Genomic DNA, 15,591 nt, shown 5'->3' on the forward strand with positions numbered 1-15,591 from the left:
AATGACTGACAACCACTAAGAACAAGAGCACCATGAGTTCACTCGACACTGCATGTTATTTACGGTAAGCTCGCTCCCACATGCTTTAAAAATTAAACCTGTTAAACGGTCTAATCCCTTATTAGATATTAGAGTGTGATTAGAAATGTTTTCAACTCTCCTGCAGGTCCACAAATCAAATTGAAGTGCAACACTAAATTGGTCCATTACCCCTTTTATAAACTATATCATGCAGCCAATTCTGACTTGCGATGAGTAATCAATCATGTTAAATGAAAAATGGGATGCTAATGGGTTAAAATAAGCAGTTGTGCAGTATTGTCCTTTTTTAACTATCCTACTCAGGGATTAAGTATTTGAGTGAAACATTAAAGGTTATGAAATTAAAATTCAAAAAATGCTAGCTCAGCTTATCTTTCAGTGGTTGAACACTTTACTTCCTCAAAAGAGGTACTGCCACCACAAACATGCATGACATCGACTCCAGCAGAACATCAACAGAGCAAATCATTACAGTCGATCATCAATAACAGCACATAAGCTGTGTTATCAAGCTCCAGTCCAACGTATACTTACTTCCTGTTACCAAGCATTGTTTCACCAAAGGAATTTGGTGACTTTTAAGATGACTCAGTGAATACTATTAATTTCTGTTTTTATTGATTTCTATTGTCTTTGTAATTAGTTATATGTGTTTTGTTTTTTGCTGGTTTTTCAATGTCCTTTGGAGAATAAATAAAGGTTTGATTAATTGATTTGTTTTGCTGGATGATGAATTTATTAATTTTCATAGTAATAATGATCAACGTCCACAGTAGAAAGCGGGGGTCAAATCATTCGGTCTTTCAAAAGTTGTATCAACCATGTCCATACTGCTAAAGCAGATGAGTCATCCGAGTTCATATTATTATTATAATATAATTGGCCCAAATACTTTAAACAATAAAGTTTGAGGCTGATTATATTTGTTGCTGGGATTTTTTTTTTTTAATACAAAGTGATCCAGCAGGCTGCTGGCAGCAGAGATTGAAATGATTGCTGGAAGTCTTACCTCCCATTCATCCCCACTCATGAAAGACCAGAATGTATATTTAACCACCATCATCAACTGATCACAAGACACAGCTCCTGCATGCATACTGTCACGCAAACTGGCGTAGGCACTTCCTAAAAGCACTGACCCAGAGTTAACACGGGCATCACCCCTGCATGTGTCCAAGCGTGTGTATAACAGTCCAGAGATACCGACAACTAAGAAGTTCAGAAAAGGTCTTCAACCATATGACTTCTTTCTTATCACAACGCAAAGTTACTTTAGTTAACAGATAATAATACATGCATAATTGTATGTCTTTGTTATTAAAAAGTCTACAGGAAATGTGCACTGGACATCCAGTATATTCCAATAACTTTTGAAAAGTCTAATTGGATTTGTACTCTTGCATTGACTGACCAAACCAATCTGGGGATGGTTAAGTTACAAAATGGTTAAGAGCTCCAGAGTAAGCAAATAAAGGGACCCTGAGTGGACAGTGTTTGAGAAATACCCAGTAAAGACTATTCCTCTCAACCCCTCTGTACTGTTTAAGTAATCTGGCTCATATGGTGCAGCTATGCAGTGAGGTGCTCACAGTTTATTTATGAATGAGAGTCAAAGTATGAAATGATAAGTGGCAAAACACAAGAGGAAAATTCTTCAAACAAAGGCGTCTTTCAGAATGCTCAATTCAAAGGGCTGTTGAAAGGATAAATGTTGGTTTTAGGTATATAGATTGATTTTCATATAAAGGTGTGTACACACCCTATACTATGTGTGCCTGGATTAGGGGGCAAAAATGAGCTGTTGGGCCTGAATTAATCCTCCGTTTCCTCACACCTCTCATGAGTTGTTAATTATCCTTAAAAAAAATAAAAAATAATAATAATAATCCTTATTAAGTTAAGTCATAACTTTAATGTTTGACTATTTCTTTGCTTGGAGCAGTGACTATACATTTTAAACGTTGTCTTTTTGTACAGCTCAAACAGCATCAATGTTGTATTTTTTGCCACAGCCAGGCTAGCTTTATCCTCTTTTTGGGTTGAGCTCTGCTAACCAGCTGTTGTCATATACTCATGTTTAGTAGACAGTTGTGAGGGGTCTCACTCCTACACTTTCGATAGATGAAAAAATTAAATAAATCCATTTCGCAAAGTGTTCCTGTTTATTTGAATCAAGATCGCACAAGTAGTGGACGCATGTGCATTTTTTTTACAACCAGCAGTCAAACATACAAAAAAGAAAAGTGCAAACATCAGCAACTCCCAGGATGACTATCGGTCAGATGTCATCATCTCATGTCTTTATAAAATGATACAGAAATAGGATTAACCATGGGACTCTCTTTCTCCATTTCATTCACTACTTCTTCTTTCTAAAAGAAAAAAAAAATGTAGGGTGAAATGCTGCACATGACTTAAGAGATCATCTGGAAGGGAAAGCTTAAATATTTATTCTGATACTATTATATGATTATCCTGATGTGTGCAACTGATGTGTTTTGGGTCCAGGCTGCAAGGATATCAGCAGTCATGACTCTCTCCAGGATAAAATCTCTGTGATGTTAGGTAATAGAAGAATAAAGGGGACTCTGCCAAGAAACAAACGGCAGTTATGTGATTTTGCAAACTTGTCAAACTTAGCATCCATTCCTTTTGATCCACAACCTGTCCCAAAAACGTTAGCAGATGAAGCTTCGAGGACCCTAAAGCTGGCTCTACTAAACATTAGATCACTGGCAGGGAAATCATTTTTAATCAATGATTTTATTATTGAGCAAAAGCTTGATTTTATGTTTTTAACTGAAACTTGGTTAGACCAAAATAACAGTGCAGCTGTTCTTATCGAGTCAACCCCTCCCAACTTCAGTTTTGTAAGCGAGGCCAGAGTGCATAAGAGAGGAGGAGGAGTTGCAGTTTTGTTTAATGACTCCTTCCAATGTAAGCAATTATCTCTTGGAAATTTTGCTTCTTTTGAATATGTGGCCCTTCAGTCCACCCCCAGAGCCATGTTCCTAAATATTTACAGGCCACCTAAATACTGTGCAAACTTTTTAGATGATTTCACTGAACTGCTGTCTGTGATCTGTATTGACTTTGACTGTGTTATTATTGTTGGTGATTTTAACATCCATGTTGATAACCCCCAGGACAGAGGGACTTAAGAACTGTGTTACACTCTTGATAGCTTTGGGTCGACTCAGCACGTGACAGAGCCCACACACAACAGAGGGCACACTCTGGACTTAATCATCTCAAAGGGCTTGGACATCTCCAAGGTTGTTGTTTCAGATGTTGCCCTCTCTGATCACTCCTGTGTTTTATTTGAGAGTACTATCTCAGTGTACAAAAGTATTCAAACAAAAGTGATCACGGTGTATCACTGAAAACACCAGCGAAATCTTTGACCAGGTTTTCTCTTCCACAGCTGCCCTGTCCTGGGGCTTAGTCAGTGAGTTGGTAGATAACTTCAATTCTAAAATCACAAATGTTATTGATTCCATTGCTCCCACTAAGGTGAAGGTTGTCTCTGGTAAGAAAAAATCTCCATGGAGAAATTTGACACTGGTAAGAAACGGAAAAAGAGATTGTCGAAAAGCTGAATACAGGTGGCGTAAAACTAATCTCCAGATTCATTATGACATCTACAAAGAGAGACTTCACATTTATAATTCACAACTGAGGAATGCAAGGCAATCTTTCTTCTCTGACATCATCACCAGAAACAATAATAATGCTCGTGCCCTGTTTGCTACTGTCGACAGGCTAACAAACCCTCCTGTGTCAATAGCATCTGAATTTCATTCTACCAGGGCCTGTAATAGATTTTCCACCTTCTTTACTGAAAAAATCCAGAAAATTAGACAAACTGTCAGTAACTCATCATCAGGATCAGGATATGTGCTGTGTCCATTTAAAACCAACTTAAGCACCATGACACAATTTAATCAAATCAACCTTAAAAACCTGGAGGACATTATACAACAATTACATTTCTCCTCCTGCTGTTTTGATATTCTGCAAACAGGTTTTTTCAAAAAAGTTTCCCAAGTCATGGCTGATGGCCAGATCTGTTACAAATTGTAAACCTGTCTCTTCTCTCAGGTGTCTTCCCACAGGCCCTGAAGACAGCAGTCATCAAGCCACTATTAAAAAAGAACAATCTAGACAAGTCAATAATTAACAATTACAGGCCTATATCAAATCTTCCTTTTTTAAGAAAAATAATCGAAAAAGCTGTTTTTCAACAGTTAAATAACTTCTTGACATTGAGCGACTGTTTTGATGTCTTCCAGTCAGGTTTTAGACAAAACCACAGCACTGAGACAGCTCTGGTTAAGGTGTTTGATGACATCCGTTTAAACACAGACAGTGGTAGAACCTCATTCTTAGTTTTACTTGATCTCAGTGCTGCGTTCGACACAGTTGACCACAATATATTACTGGACCGACTGGAAAACTTGGTGAGAGTTTCTGGCACAGCACTAAACTGGTTTGAATCCTACTTAAAGGACAGGGACTTCTTCGTGTCTATAGGTAACTTCAAATCTGAGCAAACAAAAATTACTTGTGGAGTTCCCCAAGGTTCCATCCTGGGGCCCCTTCTGTTTAACATCTACATGCTCCCAATAGCTCAGATTATAAAAAACAATAAAATAAGTTATCATAACTACGCAGACGACACACAAATATATATTACAATGTCGCCAGGCAATCATGGTCCCATAAAAGCACTGGGTAAATGCATAGAACAAATCAATGAGTGGATGTGCAAAAATGTTCTCCAGCTAAACAAAGACAAAACTGAGGTTGTTGTCTTTGGAGCAAAGGAGGAGCGACTAAGAGTCAGCAATCAGCTTCAGTCAGTAAGACTGAAAACCACAGACCAGGCAAGAAATCTGGGCGTAGTGATGGACTCAGACCTCAATTTTAAAAGCCACATTAAGACAATTACAAAATCAGCCTACTATCACCTGAAGAACATATCAAGAATCAGAGGACTTATGTCCCAGCAGGACCTGGAAAAACTTTTCCTTGCTTTTATCTTCAGTCGTCTTGATTACTGTAACAGTGTCTTTACAGGTCTGCCTAAAAAAATCAGTCAGACAACTGCAGCTGACCCAGAACGCTGCTGCTAGAGTCCTCACCAAGACCAAGAAAATGGATCACATCAGTCCAGTTCTGAGGTCTTTACACTGGCTCCCAGTCTGTCAGAGAATAGATTTTAAAATCCTGCTGCTGGTTTATAAAGCACTTAATGGTTTAGGGCCAAAACACATTAGTGACCTCCTGATTAATTACGAACCATCCAGACCGCTCAGGTCGTCTGGGACACGTCTGCTCTCTGTCCCTAGAGTCAGAACCAAACATGGAGAAGCAACGTTCAGTTTCTATGCTCTCTATATCTGGAACAAACTCCCAGAAAACTGCAGGTCAGCTGAAACTCTCAGCTCTTTTAAATCGAGGTTGAAGACACACCTGTTTACAGCTGCCTTTCATTAAGATTTTAAACTTTAACTCTGCACTGTAACTTGTAACTCTTTTTATATTTTTACTTTATTTATTTCTATTAATTTCATTTGAATTATTTTTATTTGAACATATTTTCAGATTTAATAATTTATGTGATTTTTACATTTTCTATTTTAATGTTTTTTTTCTTTCCTCTGTCATGATGCTTTTGATGTCTTATGTGAAGCACTTTGAATTGCTTTGTTGTTGAAATGTACTACATAAATAAACTTGCCTTGCCTTGCCTAATAACACCTATTTATATGCATGTAATGTTTTTTTATAGTGTGTTGTGTATTGAAAACTTTCTGACTTGTAAGAAACTTCAAATATACTACACTGAACTGATTAAACCCTGCTGATTGAGTGAACCTGTTGAATGAACACATCCACTTGCACACTCGAAAGAAATCAATGTCAATGTTTGCGCAAAAGGGTTAAACACACCCCAGCAACGAGGAACTGGTTAATGTTTTAAAAAAGTTCAAGAGCAACCAATTACAATCCCAGAAAAGTACCCAACTTTTGTCAATGAACTGAAGGAACGTATTGTCGATGGCAGTCAGTTCATTGACAAAACGTGGATACAGTATGTGCAGCAAGGCAGGAAAAGATCCCATGTTGCTTCAGCTCTGTACTCCTGTCTATGTGTTCCATCTGAAACAGTCACTTTATTATATGTGGATTCACTTTAATATCACAATGATATGTTAATTATTGATTCTCTAATCAACAGTATAGATTTTTGAATATTAGTTTGCATGCAAAGATTTTGGCATGTATTTTTAATTGATTTGGAACCCATCACCACTAGATGGATATTTTTCAACCTTTCTGCACTCTTGCACTCCTATGTAGACAAAGAAGAAGATGTAGGCACAAAGTGAAAACAAGCAGAACAGGGTGGGCGAGTTCCTTAAAGTCTGTCTGCGCTCCTGCTCCAACCTGTATTTTAACAATGTTTCCTCCGAGTTAAAATGCCTATTAGACCAATAAATCAACCAATAGCTAAATTATTGAATTTAAATAGTTAGGGAATGCCATAGGCTATATAATCACTGAATACAGTACATTAGAAGTCGGCTACAATAGTTAGTCGTTTGGCGCCATCCTGTGACCATTCAACTAAATTGCATTACCTTGTGAGAATGATCATTATAATAAGTGATCACTCGACTCTTCAGCAATGGTGGAAAAAAGCACACATCTTACCAAGTTTTGTTTAAACAGATTTGAGGTACTTTTTACCGCTACGTCTGGTTTTACGTCTGCTTCATTGCAGGGAAGTACATTTCTTCATGACAATAATTTTACAACTTTAGTTTCACGTTACTTTGCGAAAATTGGGCATGTAATGTATTCAAATGCTTGGAACATATTGACTTATGTGATGAGATATGAATTTTCCATTGCAATGGACAAACAATAGTTATGTTTCATCATATTATTAATTCACACACAAAATATATCAGAAAGTTCAGACAAGATAATTTTACTTTATTTTTTATGAAAACAGTAGGGTTGAAACAACATTGTTGTTGGTTTTGTTTGTTCAGTGTAAGAAATGAGACATCAATCACAATCCATTTGCAAAACATGCTGTCTTTTCACTTTTTCTAAAGTTGTATCAAAATATTGTATGACAGTTATTCTAACACAAGTTGTGAGAAACTTGTGTTTTATCAAAAATGGGTGCTTTGGATTTCTTCCATTATATTGTATTATGATCATTTTCCTGTAGGAAACAAATAATGACACGTTTTAACCTTAATGTTGATTATTTTCATATAATCGTGAAAAAGGCCAAAAACAACTTTGCTGAAGACAGGTAATTTTAAACAAACAATATCAGACAATGCATGGTTAATATTTATAGATAAAAAAAATGGCATCTCCTGGCAATTTTGTTAAAGAAATTCTAGTTTCTTGTCTTTGGACCTTTTGCAGAAACGTCTGAATTATTTTCATTTAGTTGGCACAAGAAAAAAAGATAATAGTTGAAATACATGACATGTCTTCAAATTAATAAAAATATATCAGAGCAACAAGGCAGTAAGCAGACACAAGTAAATATTGAATTCTGCATCAAGCTTCTGCTCACACCAAGCAAACTGAGCTAAGCATACAGTTACTTGCACCTGTCCTGAGTTAGACCAATTGCCATGGCTGACTCCACCTACAGAGAGCAATTTACCAGCAGCTGTCTGTCATTGATTCATTAAGTTCTGATTGGTCAGCCTTATCCAACATTTATAAACCCTTTGGATATGACAGAGCCATATTGGGCTTCAGGATGATGACTGCAAGGTTCTGCACAGTGTAAGAAGTTGTCTTGCTTTAGATGGTTTTGTACTTAATGCTGTGACATACTCTTTTACAGTTTTGCCTTTCTATTGTTTCAGGGCTGTCCTGTTTGTTTTGCTTATTGTGGATATATGCTACCTTCCTGTAGAGCAAGGTAATGTATCATTTATTATGGTAACGAATTACATGTATCAGTCGGCATAACCTAAAACTATCTGCTTTCCAGGTTTTGATCCCAGTGCTTGCTACGGCAGCAGTCACACAAATGCTAATCCTGATTTTGGCTCTGAACAGGGAGTACCCTTTCACCAGTTTCCACCAAGCTATGCTCCCTCTGAAGGTTTGTCTGCACCATATTATCAGCCTGTTGAACAGATGGCGCCTGCTGTTCAGCGTCAACCAGCAGCACGTGTTGGTTCGGCTTCCACTGGGTCTGTTTCATCAGGCCGTGGCCGCGGTTCGTTGACCCCTAACCCGGCGAGGTACACCCAAACAGGACCTGCTTTTCAAACTGGCCCACAAGGTATTGCAATGCTTTTGGCTAATAAGGGTCCACAATTGTAAATCAGGTTGTCTATTGTTCAAATAGGAAATGGACTAGACGTTTTTCTGAAACTCAAATATTGTTTATGGACTGGTTTGAGTGTTGACTAGTTTCTCCACTTGTGTCCTCAGAGGTCCATTGGGCTGTTAATCCACCCAGTCTCCTCCGTGGAAGAGAAGACATGCCAACTGACAGTTTCGTTGTGGTTAAGTAAAGCTGAGAATCTAAGTCCACCTGGGCCAGTGTACCAGGCAGGGGAATTGTCCCACTTTGAGGAAAGCTTGGAGCATGGAGACTCCGAGAGAGAAACGGAACAGCAGGGCTACATGCCACCACCTCCAATGCAGAATTCTGCCAGACAAGGATTCCCCAGCCAGCCTCATCCTGAGTCTGAACTGGGTGGAACCTGGGGTGCTTATCCTTATGCTAACATAAGGACAGTATCCTCCAGGCACTTTCACTCACTACTGCAGCAGCTATGAGCAAGGAAGGGACAACTGGCAAGATGGTCACTACATGAGACACTATCCTCCCTACAATCCTGAACCTGTACAGAAGATTCAGCCCTTCACTGACTTAGAAGCCCCCCAAAGCTTTAGGGGGCCAATGCCACCTGCAAAGAGCCCCATGGTGGCACGTTATTGCCAAGTGGCTCAGCCTATGCCCCAAACATCTTCTCATGCCAGCGTTATGCATCCAGGTCGTTTTGAAGCTCCATCCCAGCAGTTGTCTCTTAACATGGCCAAGGTATGTGACTACATTTGCATGATGAGTGTGGGGTCATTTAATAATATAATTTATTGATCCCGCGAGGGGAAATTTGTTTTCTACACTCTGTCTAGTTAACATGCTACACAAACATAGGCTGAAATACACATGCACTAATGGAGAGGTCTCAGAGTGAGGGGGCTGCCCACAGTGGGGGGGGGGTTAGGTGCCTTGCTCAAGGGCACCTCGGCACCCACATGAAGAGGAAGAGACAAAGTTATCTCTCACAGCTGGGTCGTTATGAAGCCTGTGTGAGAAGTAACTGTATAAATATATTAAATGTATACTAGTCTTTCAGGGTGGGTCCCTACTACAAAAAATGCCTATTTACATTAATAAAAATTATGAACCATTGGCTTGAAATTTGTTTTTCCTGGTGTAGAAGGCTGTGTGGTTTAAAGTGTTGTTGAGATTTTGTTATAAGTTCACTGATGTCATGGTGTGAAGACTGAGCAAGATGGCTAAATGTAGGTCACCATGGTGCTAAAAACCCTGTAGGAAACAAAGACCTTAACTCATGACTATTTACTAGTGTGTATGTAAAACTAAACTGTCAACCCTAGCATGATGAGTTTCATATTGACGCCCACTGATTAAGTAGACAGTTTCCCCTGTCTAGGAAAAACTGTAGTTGTACAATCTGCACTCATATCAGAAAGGGCATTATACAAAAAGCTATATTTTCACCAACTACAACTGGCTGGGATAAGGAAGCAAAAGTTAAAAAATGTCATGCAAAACTTATAACTTTATTTATATAGCACCTTTTTAAGAACACAGGTTTGCAAAGTGCTTTGACAAACAGCAAGAACAAAGCAAACTAAACCAAACGCAGAAGAACATAAACAACGAGCTGAGACCAAGAGGAGCAAAGATGTAACAAGCTGAAAGCAAATAAAAAGATAACAGTAAAAGAAATAGAAACACGTGGTTAAAGTATAATAAAAAAAACCAACTATATTAATAAAAAGTAAATATAAAACATCAATAGACAAAGTAAGATAAGAAATGACCAAGTTAAAACACAAGAGGAGTTAAGATACGAGACCGAGCATAAATAAAAGGCCATTAAGACGACATCACAAAAGTATGTTTCAAGAAGGGATTTAAAAGAATTGAGGGAATCTGCGAGTCTTATTTCCTCAGGGAGGTCGTTCCAAAGTCGAGACCGGGCCTTTTCAGTCAGGGGGGCCCTGACTGAAAAGGCCCGGTCTCCTTTAGTTTTAAGTCTCGACTTTGGAGCTACCAGGAGGCCCCCAACTGAGGATCTAAGACTGCGGGCTGGCTCATATAGTGTCAGTAGCTCTGTTATATAGCTTGGAGCCAGCCCCGTCCGTGCTTTAAAAGTAATGAGTAAAATCTATTCTAAAACTTACAGGAAGCCAATGTAATGAAGCTAAAATTGGAGTGATGTGATGTCATCTGTTACAACCAGTAAGAAGCCTAGCAGCTGCATTTTGGACTAGCTGGAGGCGAGACGGTGACTTATTTGTGATTCCGGAAAAGAGGGAGTTTCAGTAGTTTGTGACATCACAAAAGGCGGTAACCCCTCCCCTAGGTGGGTGACACTCCCATAGCTAGTTTTTTGTTCTGTCCTCTGAGTCCGCCTTCTCACCGTAAACAATTGGGCATGATGCAAGACAGCCCAAGCTACCCAAGACCCTCCAGAGAGGAGCTTGTTCAAAAACAATTTATTTGCATTTAAAATAAGAAGGTGCCACATTTTGCACATAAATACAGCAGCAATCAAGTATATCCCCTGTAAATTATTTTCCAAGTCATGACTGTCTATAATGAGTGTGACGCGCTGGTCGATCTGGCTGTGATGATGTCTGAGCCGTATCATTTGTACTTGGATAGAGCGGCTGGCCGGCCAGCTCATCCCATTGTGTATAAAACCTGTTTAAGTGAGGGACTAGTGAAAAGAAGAACATCATACTGTACTCACTTCTTATTTGAATGTCACGTAAGCTTATTTAGATCACGGTCATTTCGTGTAAATTTATATGCAAAGTAAAGCTACGAACAAACTAAAGAGCACATTAGCTTGCTAACACATCAATGCAGCTCGAGACAAATACAATTTTGTCCATCGCATGCGCGTAGCACGTAGTGCTTAATTACGGTGCGTTCCAATTTGATAACACTCTCAGCAAACGAGAGAGGAGAGGGGTTGGAGGTGTCGCCAAACAGCAGTTTGTTTTGGTTGTTGTCTATGATCGGATACTTCTTTCGTAGTTTTCTCACCTTGTGGCGCAACAGTAGCGCGTCTGACTCCAGATTACAAGCAGAGATATGTCCTTCACTTTGATGGTCCACTTCTATTGCAGTCTTCTATCCTTCTGGTGCAACACACTCGGGATCCGAAGGTTGCTTGACCATGTCATATCAAGGTCAACCACTCCAAGGTCCATGAGCTAAAAAGAAGCTAATTCTAATCAAATTGTATACTATTTATCTATGGAAGAGAGAGGTTGTTGTCTATGATTTGATACTTCTTCTGTGATTTTCTGACCTTGTGGCGCAATGGTAGCGCGTCTGACTCCAGATCAGAAGGTTGCGTGTTCAAATCACGTCAGGGTCAATCACTCTACTTTCCTTGAGGAAGGTGCTAGCCTACACTAATCAACATGAACAGTATTAATTATTTACAAGAAGAGATAAATTCTTTGATGGGCCACATCTATTGCAGTCTTCTATCCTTCTTGTGCAACACACTCCAGATCCAAAGGTTGCTTGACCATGTCATATCAGGGTCAACCACTCAAAGCTAAATGAGCAAGAAAGAAACTAATACTAATCACATTTTATACTTTTATGTAAAGTAGAGAGAGGTTGCTGTATATGATTGGATACTTGTTCTCTAGTTTCCTGACCTTGTGGCTCAACGGTAGCGCGTCTGACTCCAGATCAGAAGGTTGCATGGTCAAATCGCAGCAAGGTCAAACACTCTGCTTTCTATTAATGAAATGCTAGCCTACACTAGTACATTTGAATATTATTAGTTCTTTACAAGTACAGATAAGTTCTTCACTCTGATGGGCCACTTCTATTGCAGTCTTCTATCCTTCTGGTGCAAGACACTAGGGATCCGAAGGTTGCTTGACCATGTCGTATCAGGGTCAACTACTCCAAGGTCCATGAGCTAAAAAAAAGCCAATTCTAATCAAATTCTATACTAGTTATCTATGGAAGAGAGAGGTTGTTGTCTATGACTGGATACTTCTTCTGTGGTTTTCTGACTTTGTAGCGCAACGGTAGTGCGTCTGACTACAGACCAGAAGGTTGCGTGTTCAAATCACGTCAGGGTCAATCACTCTACTTTACTTGAGGAGGGTGCTAGCCTACACTAACCACATTGAACAATGTTAATGATTTACAAGCAGAGATAAGTTCTTTGATGGGCCACATCTATTGCAGTCTTCTATCCATCTGGTGCAACAAACTAGGGATCCGAAGGTTTCTTGACCATGTCATATCAGGGTCAACCACTCCAAGGTCCATGAGCCAAAAAGAAGCTAATTCTAATCAAATTGTATACCATTTATCTATGGAAGAGAGAGGTTGTTGTCTATGATTGGATACTTCTTCTGTGGTTTTCTGACCTTGTGGCGCAACGGTAGCGCGTCTGACTCCAGATCAGAAGGTTGCGTGTTCAAATCATGTCAGGGTCAATCACTCTACTCTACTTTACTTGAGGAAGGTGCTAGCCTACACTAATCTACTTGAACAACATTAATTATTTACAAGCAGAGATAAGTCCTTCACTTTGATGGGCCACTTCTATTGCAGTCTTCTGTCCTTCTGGTGCAACACACTCCAGATCCAAAGGTTGCTTGACCATGTCATATCAGGGTCAACCACTCAAAGCTAAATGAGCAAGAAAGAAACTAATACTAATCACATTTTATACTTTTATGTGAAGTAGAGAGAGGTTGTTCTATATGATTGGAAACGTGTTCTGATGATTTCTGACATTGTGGCACAATGGTAGCGCGTCTAACTCCAGGTCGGAAGGTTGCGTGTTCAAATCACTTCAAGGTCAAACCCTCCACTTTCCATTAATGAAATACTAGCCTACACTATTACATTTGAATATTATTAGTTCTTCACAAGTACAGATAAGTTCTTCACTTTGATGGGCCACTTCTATTGCAGTCTTCTATCCTTCTGGTGCAACATACTAGGGATCCGAAGGTTGCTTGACCATGTCATATCAGGGTCAACCACTCCAAAGTCCATGAGCTAAAAAAAAGCTAATTCTAATCAAATTGTATACTATTTATCTATGGAAGAGAGAGGTTGTTGTCTATGATTGGATACTTCTTCTGTGGTTTTCTGACCTTGTGGCGCAATGGTAGCGCGTCTGACTCCAGATCAGAAGGTTGCGTGTTCAAATCACGTCAGGGTCAATCACTCTACTTTACTTGTGGAAGGTGCTAGCATACACTAATCAACTTGAAGAATATTAATTATTTACAAGCAGAGATAAGTCCTTCATTTTGATGGTCCACTTCTATTGCAGTCTTCCTTCCTTCTGGTGCAACACACTCGAGATCCGAAGGTTACTTGACCATGTCATATCAGGGTCAATCACTCAAAGCTAAATGAGCAAGAAAGATACTAATACTAATCACATTCTATACTTTTATGTAGAGAGAGGTTGTTGTACATGGTTGGATATTTGTTCTTTTGTTTCCTGACCTTGTGGCGCAACGGTAGCGTGTCTGATTCCAGATCAGAAGGTTGCGTGTTCAAATCATGTCAAGGTCAAAAGCTCCACTTTCCATTAATGAAATGCAAGCCTACACTAATAAATTTGAAAATTATTATTTTTTTACAAGCACAGATAAGTTCTTCACTTTGATGGGCCACATCTATTGCAGTCTTCTATCCATCTGATGCAAAACACTAGGGATCCGAAGGTTGCTTGACCATGTCATATCATGGTCAACCATGCCAAAGTGCATGAGCTAAAAAGAAACTAATTCTAATCAAATTGTATACTATTTTATCTATGGAAGAGAGAGGTTGTTCTCTATGATTGGAAACTACTTCTGTAGTTTTCTGACCTTGTGGCGCAACGGTAGCGCATCTGACTCCAGATCAGAAGGTTGCGTGTTCAAATCACGTCAGGGTCAATCACTCTACTTTCCTTGAGGAAGTTGCTGGCCTACACTAACGAACTTGAACAATATTAATTATTTACAAGCAGAGATAAGTTCTTTGATGGGCCACGTCTATTGCAGTCTTCTATCCTTCCGGTGCAACACATTAGGGATCTGAAGGTTGCTTGACCATGTCATATCAGGGTCAACCACTCCAAGGTCCATGAGCTAAAAAAAAGCCAATTCTAATCAAATTTTATACTGTTTATCTATGGAAGAGAGAGGTTGTTGTCTATGATCGGATACTTCTTCATTGCTATTCCAACCTTGTGGCGCAATGGTGGCGCAATGGTAGCGCGTCTGACTCCAGATCAGAAGGTTGCGTGTTCAAATCACGTCAGGGTCAATCACTCTACTTTACTTGAGGAAGGTGCTACTGTACACTAATCGACTTGAACAATATTAATTATTTACAAGCAGAGATAAGTCCTTCATTTTGATGGTCCATTTCTATTGCAGTCTTCTGTCCTTCTGGTGCAAGACACTCCAGATCCAAAGGTTGCTTGACCATGTCATATCAGGGTCAACCACTCAAAGCTAAATGAGCAAGAAAGATACTGATAATAATCACATTCTATACTTTTATGTAAAGTAGAGAGAGGTTGTTGTATATGGTTGGATATTTGTTCTTTTGTTTCATGACCTTGTGGCGCAATGGTAGCGCGTCTGACTCCAGATCAGAAGGTTGCGTGTTCAAACCACGTAAAGGTCAAAAGCTCCACTTCCCATTAATGAAATGCAAGCCTACACTAATAAATTTGAAAATTATTATTTTTTTACAAGCACAGGTAAGTTCTTCACTTTGATGGGCCACTTCTATTGCAGTCTTCTATCCTTCTGGTGCAACACACTCGGGATCCGAAGGTTGCTTGACCATGTCGTATCAGGGTCAACCACTTCAAGGTCCATGAGCTAAAAAGAAGCTAATTCTAATCAAATTGTATACTATTTATCGATGGAAGAGAGAGGTTGTTGTCCATGATTGGATACTACTTCGGCTGTTTTCTGACCTTGTGGCGCAACGGTAGCGCGTCTGACTCCAGATCAGAAGGTTGCGTGTTCAAATCACGTCAGGGTCAACCTCGCTACTTTCCTTGAGGAAGTTGCTAGCCTGCACTAATCAACTTGAACAATATTAATTATTTACAAGCAGAGATAAGTTATTTAATGGGCCACATCTATTGCAGTCTTCTATCCATCTGATGCAAAACACTAGGGATCCGAAGGTTGCTTGACCATGTCATATCATGGTCAACC

General features: G+C 39.4%; 1 protein-coding gene, 1 long non-coding RNA gene and 9 other non-coding genes across 11 annotated transcripts in view; 10 read left to right on the forward strand and 1 right to left on the reverse strand.

The window, feature by feature from the left end:
- selenoh (selenoprotein H) overlaps positions 1-15,591 on the reverse strand; it is a 291,866-nt gene that overhangs the window by 31,067 nt on the left and 245,208 nt on the right. The window lies entirely within an intron of this gene.
- LOC132981517 (uncharacterized) lies at positions 7,818-9,190 on the forward strand. Its single transcript, XR_009674584.1, has 3 exons — positions 7,818-7,869; positions 8,081-8,377; positions 8,530-9,190. It is a non-coding gene; the product is annotated as an uncharacterized LOC132981517 (long non-coding RNA).
- On the forward strand, positions 11,679-11,750 carry trnaw-cca (transfer RNA tryptophan (anticodon CCA)). Its single transcript has one exon. It is a non-coding gene; the product is annotated as a tRNA-Trp (tRNA).
- trnac-aca (transfer RNA cysteine (anticodon ACA)) lies at positions 12,407-12,478 on the forward strand. Its single transcript has one exon. It is a non-coding gene; the product is annotated as a tRNA-Cys (tRNA).
- On the forward strand, positions 12,769-12,840 carry trnaw-cca (transfer RNA tryptophan (anticodon CCA)). Its single transcript has one exon. It is a non-coding gene; the product is annotated as a tRNA-Trp (tRNA).
- On the forward strand, positions 13,507-13,578 carry trnaw-cca (transfer RNA tryptophan (anticodon CCA)). Its single transcript has one exon. It is a non-coding gene; the product is annotated as a tRNA-Trp (tRNA).
- On the forward strand, positions 13,868-13,939 carry trnaw-cca (transfer RNA tryptophan (anticodon CCA)). The gene has a single exon. It is a non-coding gene; the product is annotated as a tRNA-Trp (tRNA).
- Positions 14,236-14,307, forward strand: trnaw-cca (transfer RNA tryptophan (anticodon CCA)). The gene has a single exon. It is a non-coding gene; the product is annotated as a tRNA-Trp (tRNA).
- trnaw-cca (transfer RNA tryptophan (anticodon CCA)) lies at positions 14,606-14,680 on the forward strand. Its single transcript has one exon. It is a non-coding gene; the product is annotated as a tRNA-Trp (tRNA).
- trnaw-cca (transfer RNA tryptophan (anticodon CCA)) lies at positions 14,975-15,046 on the forward strand. Its single transcript has one exon. It is a non-coding gene; the product is annotated as a tRNA-Trp (tRNA).
- On the forward strand, positions 15,342-15,413 carry trnaw-cca (transfer RNA tryptophan (anticodon CCA)). The gene has a single exon. It is a non-coding gene; the product is annotated as a tRNA-Trp (tRNA).

This window comes from Labrus mixtus, chromosome 10, assembly GCF_963584025.1.
Source record: "Labrus mixtus chromosome 10, fLabMix1.1, whole genome shotgun sequence".
Taxonomy (NCBI): Eukaryota; Metazoa; Chordata; class Actinopteri; order Labriformes; family Labridae; genus Labrus; species Labrus mixtus.